Raw genomic sequence first — 16,308 nt, forward strand, 5'->3', positions numbered from 1 at the left:
ATATAAATATATATTATGATGACATATTGAAAACAGTTGAATAATATATTACCTACATAAATGGTGATAGATATTGGATAATCATTCTAGACATGCAAAAACTGTATATTGATATCATATAGTATATGACGGATAATATAGTCCAATGTCGGTTCCAGTCTATGTAATTAGTTATGTTTTCTGGGTCAGTCAGATGCTTAGCCCGTAAGATCTATGCCATTAAACATCTAACTGATTGAGACTAGATTAGCCTATATGTACTTCCGGTTAAGTTCAGCGTCGTTTGATGACGAGTGAGGATCGAAAGACTGGATAAATTGGGTCGAATGGATGAGGTGTGGCATGCAGGTGAATGAATATTAGATGAAGGTGTATAGGTGATAGTGAGTCAGTCTTTCTTGACCACTTTTGATATTTTAAATGTTTATTTGTGTCCGTTATGTGTTTCTTTTGTGTGTCTTTTCTCTGTGTTCAGTTCTTTATTTCATCTCTTGTGTCAGACATCACGCCGGGCAAATACTGTTACTGCTGTGTAGTTTCCGTCAGTCAATTTTTACTGCCTGCTGTAACTCCATACATTGTTGTATGCATTGTAATTTCTTAAACAGTTGTGGAGGGAATTAAGATATTATCTGCCAATTGCCAGGGCCTTGGTGACAAGGTTAAGCGCAAGGATGTTTTTACTTATTTAAGAGATAGGCAATACAATATCTACTGTCTGCAAGATACTCACTTTACCGATGAACAGGAAGAAATATTACTGAGTGAATGGGGCTATAACTGCTATTTTAATTCTTTTAAATCTAATGCAAGGGGGGTAGCAATACTTATCAATAACAATTTTGAAGTCAAGGTGATAAAGGAAAAAAAAGACTTGACAGGGAATTTTTTGGCATTGGATCTAGAAATTGAAGGTAAGAAAATAACTTTAATTACATTGTATGGTCCAAACTCTGACAACCCAACTTTTTATGATAAAATAGAAGAAACTCTCTATGAGTTTAAAAATGATAGCTGTGTTATTTGTGGGGATTTTAATTTAGTTCTTAATCCTGATTTAGATTGTGATAAAAGCTACAAAAATGTTAATAATCCAAAGGCTCGTGAAAGGATATTAGAAATAATAAATAACTTTGATTTAGTGGATGTTTTTAGAGAACAGCATGCTGACATTTCCAGATATACATGGCGCAGGAGTAAACCTATCAAGCAGGCTAGGTTAGATTTCTTTTTGGTTTCTGGGAACTTATTACAAAGTGTATGTGAGACAAGTATAGATCCAGGTTACAGATCAGACCATTCTTTCCCCAAAATTATGTTAAAATTTAACGAATTTAAAAAAGGTAAAGGTCTATGGAAGTTAAATAGTTCCTTATTATATGACCTGGAATATCTTAATATAATTAATGATACTATTAAAACAGTTAAATTACAGTATTGCCTTCCTATATATAATCCTGAAAATATAGATGATATACCTGATTCAGATTTACAGTTTGTTATAAATGATCAGTTATTTTTAGAAACACTATTAATGGAAATTAGAGGTAAGTCAATTTCATATTCTTCCTATAAAAAGAAACAGTGTTGGGCAAGGGAAAAGACCTTAATAGATCAAATACAGGAACTGGAAAATGAGAATAATGTAGACTTAGACAAGTTACTTGAGAAAAAAAAGGAATTGGAAAAGATTAGAGTACATAGGATAAAAGGGAGTATAATACGTGCAAAAGCCTTATGGATTGATGAGGGTGAAAAACCTACCAATTATTTTTTTAATTTAGAAAATAGACATTTTACATCAAAAATCATTCCAAAGTTACAACAGGAAAATGGGGAATTTCTAACTAAACAAGTAGATATATTAAATGAGGTGAAATTTTTTTATGAACAATTGTATTCTATTGATAATGAAGTCGATGACATAGATTTGGATGAATTTTTAGAAGATTTTGATGTTCCAAGATTAAATGTTGAAGAAGCGGTCAGTTTGGAAGGTATTATTACACTTAAAGAAGCATCTATAACACTAAAGAATATGAAAAGTAATAAGAGCCCAGGCTCAGATGGATTCACATCAGAATTTTATAAATGTTTTTGGAATCAGTTAGGTAATTTTGTGGTTAGGGCATTAAATTATGGTTTTTCAAATGGTCAGCTATCTATTACACAACGTCAGGGAATAATTACTTGTATACCTAAGGCTAATAAATCAAAGTATTTTATAAAGAATTGGAGACCTATTTCTCTATTAAACATTGTATACAAAATTGCTTCTGGATCAATAACAAGTAGATTCAAATTAGTTTTACAAAAAATTATAAACTCTGATCAATCAGGATTTATATCGGGACGCTATGTAGGAGAAAATACTCGCCTGGTTTATGACATTATGCAATATACAGAGGAAAATGATATCCCTGGAATGTTATTAATGGTTGATTTTGAAAAGGCTTTCGATTCTGTCTCTTGGAAATTCATAGACGAAGTACTTAGATATTTTGGATTTGGAAACGATATCAGAAATTGGGTCAAAATTTTACACTGTAATTCAAGCTCTGCTATAAACCAGGGGGGTAATTTATCAGCTTTTTTCAAAATAAATCGTGGTTGTCGTCAAGGAGATCCCATCGCTCCATATATTTTTATACTATGTGCAGAAGTTTTAGCAATCCGCCTTAGAAACAATAAGAGTATAACTGGTATAAAGGTTAATAACTGTCCCATCTTAAACTCTCAGTATGCAGATGACACTTCTCTGGTATTAGATGGTTCTGAAAAATCACTGAAAGGGGCGGTTGATGAACTAAATATTTATGCAAAAATATCTGGTCTTAAAGTAAATGTAGGTAAAACTGAAGTTGTCTGGATAGGCAGTAAAAAATACAGCAATGATGTTCTCCTTCCAAATATGAATCTTAGATGGGGAGTTAATAAATTTACTCTTCTTGGGATAGATTTCCATGTAGATCTTTGCAAAATACCTAAAATGAACTTTGATAAAAAATTAGTTAAACTTAAAGCTCTTATTAAGAGCTGGAGTAGAAGGTTGCTCACACCTATTGGTAGAATTAATGTCATTAAATCTTTATTAATTTCTCAGATGAATCATCTGTTCATTTCCTTACCTAATCCATCTGAAAAATTTATAAAACAGCTCAATTCTGTTCTTTTCAATTTTTTATGGAATAGCAAAACTGATAAGATTAAACGGGACATAATAATCCAAAATTATCAAGAAGGTGGGCTAAAAATGGTTAATTTAATGTCTTTTATTGAAGCTCTGAAAATAAGTTGGATAAGAAGGTTTTTTAGATCAGAAGGTAAATGGGTAAGCATTTTAAAATCTTGTGTAAATCCTCATATCTTGGCTAACTCAGGAAACGAGTACCTTAATAAAGTTCAAGGAAATTGCAAAAATGTGTTTTGGAAAGATGTGTTTAGGGCATGGTATAAATTAAGAGCAAAAGAGGAGCTGTTTAAAAATGAGAATTTTGCCCTACTTAAGACACCCTTATGGTATAACAAAAATATTTCTGTTGGTAATAAAGTTGTTTTTTATAGTAAGTGGTTTAAAAACGGGATTATGATAATTAATGATTTGTTGAAAAACAACACAGACTACTCTTTCTTGTCTTTTAAGGAATTTTGTGATCTACATGGTACAATAACTAATTATCTAGAATATCATGGCTTGATAACAAGCATAAAGAATTATCTGAAACAACTTAATTTGCCAAACAAAAATGTGATATACCCAATTATACCGTTACATCTTGTAATAATTTTAAAGAAGAAAAAAGGTTCTCAAGACTTCTATAATATACTTATCAGAAATAATGCATCAATAACTGCTCAAACAAAATGGGGAACTATATTCGACTATAATCAGGAAACTTGGGGGAAAATATATGCTATTCCTTTCAGGGTTACAAAAAATACAAAATTGCAATGGTTGCAATTTAGAATTAATCATTATATTTTAACAACCAATTCTTATTTATGCAAAATTGGACTTGTAAATAACCCACACTGTGTTTTTTGTATCATAGAAAGGGAGACAATTACCCACGTTTTATGGGAATGCAGGGAAGTACAAAAATTTCTGAGCAATTTTGAAAGTCTTTTAAGTGCTCTCACTATTCCTTTCTCACTAAATAAAGAATCAATGATCTTTGGTTTTATCAACCAAACTGGAATTTATACCAGAATTGATAATGAAATTACTCTGTTCATTAAACAATATATATACAAAACCAGATGTTTTCATAAGTCACTTAATGTGACGGCTTTAGTCAATTCGATTAAAGATTACTATAAGGTTCAGAAATATATTGCTCGTGGTAAAGGGGAACAAGGCCTTAGAAGATTTACTTCTGAATGGGAAAAATGGTTAAAATTAGTAGAGCTTGACCTCAACTAACCCTGAGTATTATGACTATTTATATTAAGTTATTAGTTGTTATTCTACTTTAAAAAACAAAATATTGACAAATACTCACAGCAGTTATTTATTTTATTTAGTATCTTCTCAGATTTGGCAGTCTGATCTCTCTCTCTCTCTCTCTCTCTCTCTCTCTCTCTTTGTTTTGTCTATTCTATGTGTGAAAGTGTGTGAAAATTGAATGTGTCTTGGTGATTGTATAAAATCAGCATCAAATGATGAGGAGGATGAGGTTGCTGATAATTTCAATAGTAGATATGTGTGGATGTGTGTTGATGTGATGTTCTGTATAATGTACATGTTCTGAAAATCTTTGAAAATAAAAAAATTAAAAAAATAAATAAATAGATTTGACATTCATTAGCAGGTGACAGTGAATATTGTCAACCCTCAAAAACCCATTGACACCCTCGGCTTCGCCTCGGGTGACAATGGTTTTCCCGGATTAACAATATTCACTGTCACCTGCTAATGAATGTCATATTTATATACTGTCTTTGAATAACAAGAAATTCATTGACCACATCGATCATATATACCCTCCAGAGCTTGAAAAAAAACCACTACTGTTAACTCTTCCGCTTCGAACGTTACTTACATGAACCAAAGGACCGGCTTAAAACTTCCTATCTAATACGTTGTTTACATGTTACAGTTGATTTCGCATGCAAGAGCTTGCTTCGAATATCATGACCTTCGGGATAGATGGCAACTGCTGAGGGGCAAAATTACTAAACAGGGTTTCCAACGATACAGGTTGGGAAAGACTATCAACAATTTTTTCGTTCGTCATCAATATCTCACAGGGAAATATGCTATTCAAGTTGTAATTTGAAGGTCGATGTATTTTATTATTCTCATTATAGTGCCTTTCGTTGTTGTTACCAGAGTTATCGACGAGAAGACGTGACATTTTCTTAGATTTGACCTAGATTTACATGACAGGTGTCATCGGTGAAGCAGAACACGCTTAACAAATGTTCTTTTTCTCTTTGTACTTTCCCGTGTTCCGAATGGAAATCTTTCCATTGTTCATATTTAACATCAGTTTTATAGATTTTAAGTTGGAATTATGGTTTTGCTGACACTTCAGTATTCTCTTGCATTACATGTAGATTTCTTAAAAAAAATTCTGAACAGTTTTACAAGAAACAGGACTTCTATATCAATACATTTTCTACAACATAGTCAAAATAGGGTTCAATACTTTCCTATCCTCTGCAAACAAACACATCGCCTCACAAATACATTCCACATATATGGCAATTACTTTATAAACATTTCATGACCTTCTCAAAATAACTGTCTCCACAATTTACGGCTATCTGAAAGCTGTTTTTTTTAATAATATATGAGTCACCATAGCCACTTTCAATATTTAAATTGACGTATTTAAATAGTTTGATGTTTTTATTGTTCATTTGTTTCTGTTGATCGGTCGTTGGCCGTAACGTCTTTTCCTCTGTGTTAATGGGCCATAAAACATTTAACAATAACAAAAACCTTTCTAACATGAAACATTAAACACTAAAAATATAATTTGGTTTGGTTTTATTGTCCTTTTAATAACTAAGGTAATTTAAACACGTACATGTGTGCTGGAGGCTAGGTACGCTGGTGGTGTTGCCACCCTTCGATAGCACGACTTGTGTTAGCGTGGATCTGATGCAGACTTTATAGTTTTATCTTTCTGAAATACCATGCCGAAGACAGCCAGCAAAGCATGACATCCGGACACATTTTCCTGACGACGGATGAACCAGTTGTTGCCATTAACCTAAATGCTGAACGTCAAGCAAGATATAAATACTGTACCATTAAGGACTATGGTATGTCCCTGCCAGAGGACAGAACCTACTGTCTTTCTCTTCTGATCAACGTTACACATAAAAGCCATAAGTGGGGCATTACCAAGAACAGCGTTTGGCAATAAAAGATAAGTAGAAACAGAGAGAAAATATCGCCTAAATAATGCGATGGGTGCAGCAGATTTATTTTGGTCGACTTGTGTCAGTATAATGCGACCGTGCGGAATGTGTACGAAGACCTTGCAAGTTTATTTATTTCAATTTCCAAGGCTTGCCTGTAAGCAACATCAGAGTACTAGGTCCGGCCTTATTTTATACTTGTATTGGCTATAATAACCTCTTACGTGTTGATGGCCGTTAAGAATATAGTTATAAAAATAATATTTCATAAACGAAAAACTCTGGTAACGCGGCCGGTTTTTCTTTGGGGTAGTACTGTAATAACGATAACATCTGCGCTGTCGCAAGGAGGCAAGTACACCAACATACCATGTTCTATAGTTTTGTTAGAATCAGAAGTTAACGGTATTGTCCCTAAGCTAAGATGTAGAGCATTACACGAAAATAATTTGAAGTGTAATATTCAATGAGAATATATATATTTGCTTAAATATTAGGTGAACGATACACGCCATTTTGTCGTTATAACATTCCAATCAATAAAGAGCGAATGAGTTTTACAAAAATAATCATCGGGAATATGACATCATGTGTGACGAATGTTGTATAAACAGCGCTCAAGAGACCGAAATTTCCAGCAATCATGAAAACTTCATGACCTTAAAGCCATGCATGGGGAAATACAGACTTCCTAAAATAGTCTGAGCAAGTTAACCAGGTACAAAACCATATAATGAATTTTTCTATGCATGCGTGTCTGAAAACTTCGTGACCTTAAATCCTTTCATGGTGAAATACAGACTTCCTAAAATAGTCTGAGCAAGTTAACCAGGTACAAAACCATATAATGAATGTTTCTATGCATGCGGGTCGACTTGAACATAAAATTACAGTCATGAGGGAGTTCCTACCCTTAAGATAAGAAAACAGTATCAAGGATAGTCTTGCATCACTGCACGCAGATGTGGAAAGTTTAGAATGCATGATCAAGTAGCCATGATGTGGGGGGGGGGGGGGGGGGGTGTAGGGAGAGCAAACAACTCCTGATGCTCAATAGAATATAACGGATGCTTTCCTATGTGTTTTTAATCAGTAACTATACAGCCGTACGTTTTAGCGGCAGCTGTCGGTCAATTTCTAGCTAACGGAAACGTCGAGGAGAGAAGGCAACTTCTCGCTTTATTCACCTAGCCTCTCTTGAATACAAGAACATGCATTTATTCTAGATCAAAATAATCTCCCAACATCATCTTACATCTCTTACATCGTTATAAATGATCGAATGATATCGTACTTTCTGTGGTTTGAAATTATTCCTGCAGCACCCTCTCAGTGCGTGCATGATCTAATTTAACCTGTTCGTTTTTATTAGCTCACCTGGTAAGAAGGACCAAATTGAGCTTATGCCATACAGTGGCATCCGTCGTCCGTCCGTACGTCAACAATGCCTTCAAACGACCTCTTCTTCTTAACCACTGATTGGAATTTAACTAAATTTGAATGGAAGCATCCCTATGTGGTTCGGATTCAAAATTGTACAAATAGTGGGACTGACTCCCCAGGGGGCGGGGCCAAAAAAAGGTAGTTTGGTCATTTTGCCCTAGGTGATGAATATCAACCATATTTTGTAGGAAGCATCATTAGGTGGTGGGGATAAACGATTGTATAAATGGACAGGCTGATCACCCCTTGGGGGTAGGGATGGCTCAAAATTTTCAAAGTATCAAACTGTCAACTTAGGGTTATAATTCCAATCAAGTTATCAACATATAATATTCAAAATATCATTTGCCATTATAAACCTAAACAAATTTTGCCTCCCCCCTCCCTCCTTCCCCAGGGGTAAACGTGAGACCCTTGGGCATAAAATTCACAATTTTGGTAGAGCACCTAAAAACCCTTCCATCTATGAATCGGGGGGTCAGTCAGGTCTGATATTTGCATACCATCAAACTGCTATCCAATACTGATAATGCTTACCCCAATTGAATTACTTCCAATGGCAATTAAACAAATGTTAGTCCAAAATGTGATTTCCCTATATAAACTATAGTTATGTTTACCCCCTCCCCAGGGGGAAAGGTGAGACCCCAGGGTCATGAAACTCACAAATTTTGTAAAGCACCTTAAGACCCTTCCATCTATGAAGAGTAATTGATTCTGGTTTGTTTGTTTGTTTGATTTTGTTTAACGTCCTATTAACAGCTAATGTCATTTAAGGACGGCCTCCCCTGTGTGCAATATGCATGCGTGTAGTGTATGTGTGTGTATTTTGGGAGGCTGCGATATGCTCGTGTTTTTCTCCTTGTGATAGCGCGGAACTGATGCCGACTTTATAGTGCTACCTCACTGAAACATACTGCCGAGGACAACCAGCGGGACGCCCCACCCGGTCACATTATACTGACAACGGGCGAACCAGTCGTCCCACTCCTAATTTGCTGAGCGTTAAGCAGGAGTATAAACTACAATTTTTAAAGACTGTATCAACAGTTATTTATGAAGCAAGGACTTCTGAGGGAGTCGATCAACATCAAGATATAGCAAGTTTTTAAGCACGCTCTGCACAACATTCTTGCAGTTTTCCTTGGACACACCCTTCATTAACAAATCCATTTAGACTTTTCTGATTTCCTCATTATAACTACTTTTTTGGAATACAGCTATTTTTTTTATTATTTCTTCATTTGATTTATGTTCTGCAGTAATCTCATCAATAATTTGGCTTAATGATGTACACTTCTGAGAGTCAAAAAAATCCTGTATTGGTTTTTTATCTGCATTTTTTTTAGAAAGGGAGTTAATGGCATAGCAGGAAATGCAAAAAGAAATATTTGTCCGTGTGCTCGTTTTTGTTCTGTAAGCGGTAAAAAATACCAATTCGACATGATATATATTTTAAGTTGATTTTGCGGTTTCGACCATTTGGATTATGATAGCTTAAGAGTTCAAGCGGCTAGTAAACACAAAAACGCTTGCGCTGATGACACATTTGAATTATTTCTTATTTATCAAATGAACGATCCAGACGTTATTAAACGTAAGGCCAAGGAAGCTGAATTCACGGGACTTCTTAGACCCGGTTTGAACAGTACTGTTTGACTGATTTTTTATAATGTTCTAACTTCATATATAGCTAAAGGTAGAATAATGGATGTACATAGACAAGTTCCTATCAGTGTATTTAATATAGTTTTTCCTTTGTCTTCAGAAGAGTTATATTTGTAAATTTACACCCACACAACTGATCCGGTGTTGTAAATATAATGGTCCCGAATTCGTCTAACACAGGGAAAGTTTTTCTCTCTTAAAAATTGCTACATAAGTAAAATTACTAATAGTTATACTAAATCCTAAACAAAGAAGACCATCATTATGTAGTTTTATTGCTGCGATATCGCTATGGCATTTACGCATATAGCAAATTATTATGTCACGTCATAATATCTGCTTCAAATAAACAGTCTGAATAATATCCTTAATGAGATGAAAGCGCTAAAGACGTGTCCGTAAGATGTTTACTTTCTATATTATTTGTATGTCCGTAAGGATCAAAGTTTGTTTGTTTGATTTTGTTTAACGTCCTATTAACAGCTAAGGTCATTTAAGGACGGCCTCCCCTGTGTGCAAGATGCATGCGTGTAGTGTATATGTGTGTATTTTGGGAGGCTGCGATATGTTCGTGTTTGTCTTCTTGTAATAGCGCGGAACTGATGCCGACTTTATAGTGCTACCTCACTGAAACATACTGCCGAAGACACCCAGCAGGACGCCCCACCCGGTCACATTATACTGACAACGGGCGAACCAGTCGTCCTTCTCCTAATTTGCTGAGCGTTAAGCAGGATCAAAGTACTGCTGTTATATATGCATACAGTTGTTTTTACATTTTATTGCAATTTATACCGACAAAAGAGAGACCAATGAAATGCAGTTCAATGTTTTGTCTTGTCCTTTACTTTCGTTGTTTTCGTTTGCACCCCAACGTGTACTTGATATTCTTAGCAAACTAAATAATGCAATATGAAGATATGTGCAACGTAATATGAATATTTTTAAAGAAATAACAAACAACCATGAACGTTTAATGAATATTTAATTATACCAACAAGGATGAAGAGGATGTTTGCATTTAAGAGTCATACAAATTTACCATCACATAATTTAGATTACCACAACACTAGATTCATACAATAACACATTACACGAACAATAATAAGACTAAAATATCGATCAGGTAGATATAAAAACACAAATTTTATACTCATGAGCAGGTACCCTCAAACATTGTTAAGTGTCCTTTACGGCTGTTACAATAGCTTGGGCAACATACAAAATCAGAGTTCCGTTTATGTCGACTCGACTACAAGGACCTCTGAGTCTGTTACGTTAATGCCTTCACTCCAATGACTGTATTTGCTTGAAGGGCGATATTGGTTTGGTTCTATATTGTTCAACGACCTATTAACAGCTTAGGTCATTTAAGGATGTGCCTCAGGTATGTTGTGCATGCAGCCGCCTTATTTTAAGGACATTTATAACTTCCCACAATAAAGATGCACTTATGCTTACCATTACAGCATCAGGTTGAAATATATGTATCCGCAGTATAAACTGGAATAGGACTAGTTATATGTATCAATTAAATTTGTTATCATTATTGTTCATATTTTTTTTCAATTTTGTTTGTTGTTTTCACGCTTTGTTGCTGATTTCTCATACATTTGGTGAATACAACAGGCATTCATTTCATCCACAGCGTACATGAAGTTAGCCATGCTTACACAATTATATGTAGCGTAATACATTGTATTACTTAGTGTTCAACGACATACTTACGGTTTGATGTATCACAACGTAGCAAATAAAAGAGTAAAATTGAAAAACGCCTCAATAATGCATCGGTACAAATCAGCAGTGTTTATTTTAAACATTGAATTTCCTATAGTTCCTTTGTTTTCCCCTTGAAATCCATAAAATCCCGGGCTCCATACAGAAAAGCGACGTACTGAATTGATTTCATCGCACTTGCTTACCTGGAAGGATCTTCCAATTTTGTTTGGAAGACAGAAATGATGTCACATCCATCATGATAATGACCAGCACGACAAAAACGATGATAAAGATGCCTGCTGCCCCAATGCCAGTAGCTGAATGCCTCTTATCCGGGGCGGATATCTTCGTTGATTTGTATGTTGACAGTGTGGTCTTCTTGACGGTGAGCCTTGATTTCAGTTCTGATAACCTTCGGAGTACTTCGGCGAGAACTGCCGGCTCCAAATTCTCCAGAGTTGTTTTTCCCCATATGATGGATCCACAGGAACACAGTCTTATGCATCCTGTCGCTGTGAAAATCGACAGAGAACATGTTAAGAAATATAAAGAACTCTTAATATCTGGTTAAGAGGGATTAAGTAGATGTCAATACCGAATAATGTAGACCAGAAAAAAATCAACCTCAGAATATGACGACTTTTAAGTTCAGAAATCTACCCACTGTGATTCGTGGAAAGAATAGGTCTGTTGTTTACCTCGACATAATCGTAAGAGGCGACTTACATAATACCCCGACTCTCAGCAGAATCGGGGTAGGTGTTATTAGATTATATTAAATACACACATGCATAATCGGATGTACTTAATTTAATGCTTCTGATGATTACTGATATTACTAAAGCAAAACCATGAGGAAGAATATTATTAAATCATGACATATCAAGTCTGATATGTAAATTTGTATCACGATTTCGATTCCCTGTTAAAACGCACAAAGGAAAATTTCATGATCTGCAAGGGGTTCCAGGACAGGTCACCTTCGATCATGAAATTATTATGCATATTTGTGGTCTCAACGACATGCAGGGATAATGCTGTGTGTTACTTATTGCAAAATATGCTAGATGTGCCCTTTATTTGTAACCATTATAGGCAGAAATCCATGCTTTTTGTACAACATACATGATTGCGATTCAAAAACCATGCGATATGATATATTACCCTCATGTTGTGCTTAAGAGAGAAAAAGAGAAAGGGGGGACTGTTTCTTTTTAATTTGTTGGTTATTATACAAAATAGTGACCACTATAACATTCTCGGATGGTTACCTTGTATTGTTTTGACGCCGAATTGGGCCACGGCCATTGCAGCAGTTGCAGGGTCAGTGGTGGTTCTCTTGTCGGCGGCAGTGGTCATCACGTCGGTAAGGGTATTTGACTCTGTTGTGGTTTGTTTTGTTTTGTTTAACGTCTTTGACTCTGTAACACTGGCCGTTCCAACTGTAATAGTTGTGGTAGTAACTCCTGCTGTCTGACTCTCTGCAAAATGATAATGGTAGACATTATACATGTACATGGTTTTGTTTCAACGCCCTCATATCCTCTGAAGATGTATTGAGGACAACGTATACATAGGTGGTTTCATTTTATTTTAATTTCCAATGCACAATGTTGAACAAAAGGCAGATACTGCACTAAAAACTGATCAAATCTTTTTTTGCTTTATAGCAAAGAGTGTAGAAAACCCGTTTCCCCCAGGAGAATTTCCGTATAATTTTGTTTCGGTATTGGGATTATTCTAAATAGCGTCTTATTAACTACTTTAGTCATTTAAGGACGTTCCCCCGTAAATGAATAAATGCCTGCATGTATTCTGGAGCCAGTTAGTTAAGTGTATTTGCCTCCTTAAAAAAGCAAAGATCTGATGCCAACTTCAAGTGCTCACCAAAATATTGAACTATGTCGAAGGCATCCAGCATCATTATACTGACAACGGGTTCACTTGATTGCAAATTTTGATCGTCATGATCTTGCTAAATGTTCAACACCAAGGACAAAAGTGAGGCCCATACTGCAAAGCTAGGATACGAAAAGTGCTATTGATGAAATACAGAAGATACAAAGATCTTAAATATTTCTATTACAGTAAATTAACATTGGTCACTTTGTTGTCCCCAAGTGATGGGTATACACGATAGAAGTTGCTTTTTCCAAATTACCAGTGGTAAACAGCAGGTATAATCCCTTTTCAATTCCCGACCTACAGGCGCGTATTACAATATAAATAAACATTGTAGAAACAACAACAAACTTGTATGCAATTTGTTAAGGTGTTTTGGGTTAAATCTCCATCAGTATAAAAAGATTAAATGATCTTATATTTCAACCGCACTTTCGGAAAGGAGTGGGATTTTCAGTTGGAGATTTTACCGTTTCTTGGAGTGAAACTCATCCTCCGTCGAAGTCCGTGGAGGAACATCAAGTGATTGGATAGCGTTAACATTAGTAAGTGGGTCAACAAATCTATCATTAGACCTCAAGCAAATTTAAAAAAAAAGAAAGAAGATCTAACAGGTAAATAAATATTATAAAGCAAATCAAAAGAAATGGGAAAATGAGAAATGTTCCTTTTTGTTTTGTTTTTTTGTTTGCATAAAACATTGCCTATTGTTGATACAGTCTGTTTGGACCGCCGTGGAAGCATTTCGACACTAGCAGACAACTGGGTTTCTTCGCTTTCATCGTCGGCAAGAACAAAACAATAAATGATTTTCCGATAAATTGATTTATCATAATTATTTATTATTAATGGGATAGTTCAATATATCGGTTATTATGTCATTAAATGTATTTTTAAGATTTCCTCCTGTACTTTTTGTCTGTTGACTTAACATGACAGTTTTTTTCCGTATATTATATTTGTAAATAAGTACGTTAGCTAATGTGTATTTTTTCTAAAGACTTCTTGAAAAAAGGTCGCTGCGAGTTCAAAAAACCCATTGACGTTACTTGGTTACGTTGGCGACTTCCGGTTGCCAAAGGACAGCCAGTCACTGACAGTCGTTGGGTATAAATAGACCTTATCAGTCCAGACCCAATACGATACCACATAGTTTTTCTATTATCAAATCACGTTATTATTCACATTTTGAGGCAGAAGTCTTCGGTATTACATATATAATTTTGGTTTGCTTACTGCCAAAAGTAAGTGATATTAAAAAGATTTTTCACTTGGTATATTACCTGGTGTCATCGCCAGTCTCTTTTAGGCAAAACGTATTGATACTCCTAGTTTTCATTGACTTGCATACTCCGTTGTCAACATTTAGCAGCCAGTGTTCGCACAGGCTCCTGATTTTTTTCTATTAATCTATACTAGGTAGCTAGGATTGCGAGACTTGTAGGCGCTTAGCTGTATCTATCTGGCTAAAATAGTTCACTATCTGGTGTTATCATGGACATTAGTAGTTAAAAAAAGTATTTAATGGGCATTAAAAAAAGTATTTAATGGGCAATTTATTAAGAACAAAACAAACCGACCCTATTATTTTGCCATTCTGACAATGCGGACCTCGATAAATGTTGGCGGAAATCGTTACACAGTGGCAGCGAAGGGATAACCGTGACATCTGGTCGTATCTGTGGTGAGATTTATGATGAACCAAGCTATTAACAGCTGTCATTGATCAAGACATTGTTATTTTTGCGTAATAAGAAGCGTTAATTAGTATTGCTGCCAACTGCAAATTATGGTGTTATACACGTTTCTGAATATGATTTCCGATGGAAACGGAAGAAAGACCTGTCGTACAGAAAAAGAATAGAAATACTACACTTGGTGAGATTTGTTATTCCTTGTTTAACGTTCAGCATTACGTGATATTGCAACAACTGGTTCACCCGTTTTAGTATAATGTGACCGGGCGTAATGCTTTGCTGAGGTAGCCCTAGTCTGCAACAGATCCGCACTATCACAAGAAGGCAAAAAAACCATACCCTTACTCAAGCACGATTCAAAGATTTCTAAAAAAACCGGTTAAAGGGGCATCACGGTGAGTAACTTTTTTTCTTTTCTTTTATTTTCAAATACTACATAAGCATATCAAGCCAGACTCCTTATGGAAAATAACGATCGGATTTTGCTGAAATAGATTCATAAAAATGATTAAATTTAAGATAATCATCGGTATTTCTACCTTTCTGACCAACGTTTTGTTCAGAGATTTCTCTCTACTAGCGCATGCGCATAGCACACCATTTCTTTGTAAACAAAATGACTGGCCGTGTGAAGTAAGCGAAAGAAAAGTGTTGTACCGTGTCAGCTACGAAACGAAAAGTTGCCAAATGGTCAAAAGATAGCACAAGGAGTACGTTACGGTTAGTTTGATTTTGCCATGAGGTCCTCCAAGGGATAATTGTTGTGATGGCCACGGCGTATTCTGTTCTCTCCTCTGTCGGTACTCGCGCGATCAGGGTCAAATGAGATACGTGCGCTATTAGATTTGCATAATTTATAATATTACCCGGTTCAGTAAAATGGTATGATTTAATTATATTGCTGAATTAAACTATTTTTCTTTGTTTTACATGCAAAATTTAAATTAGTACTAAAAAATCTAGAAAAAAAAATCGTTGTTAGTCAGAAAGCTACGTTATCGCAGCTAGATTAAAAAAGTGAAAATGACGTACAAGGATGAATAACTGAGGAATGAGAATATACATCTAGTATATAGGATTGCATAACATTTTTTTTTTTAAATCGTAATTTTTCAACAGTTCATGTTTCATATGATGTTGACTTATAATGTATGATCATGTAACAACCTTTTCTCTAAAAAGAAGTAATTTTCGACTTCAGATAGAATCGGAATACGTATCGAAAACAGGGAGAAAACATTTGTTTACGTTGTAAAATTGACGCGTGCTGCCGATAACTACGGCTTCTGTTTCGGACAAAAAAGAAATGATTAAAGAAAAGTTGTCTAAACATAAAAAGGTCCATTTACAAGAATGCTTAAATCTATGTGCAGTATTGAAAAAATATAATGATCAAGTATCTCAACACGTTCCATATCCGACACATATTCTACATGTACACGTAGTAGTATTGTCATACAGTTTATTGTGTGATAGCTAATATGAGTTACTAAGTGTTAGCGTA

The sequence above is a fragment of the Mizuhopecten yessoensis genome, unplaced genomic scaffold, assembly GCF_002113885.1.
Source record: "Mizuhopecten yessoensis strain PY_sf001 unplaced genomic scaffold, ASM211388v2 scaffold5155, whole genome shotgun sequence".
Classification (NCBI taxonomy): Eukaryota; Metazoa; Mollusca; class Bivalvia; order Pectinida; family Pectinidae; genus Mizuhopecten; species Mizuhopecten yessoensis.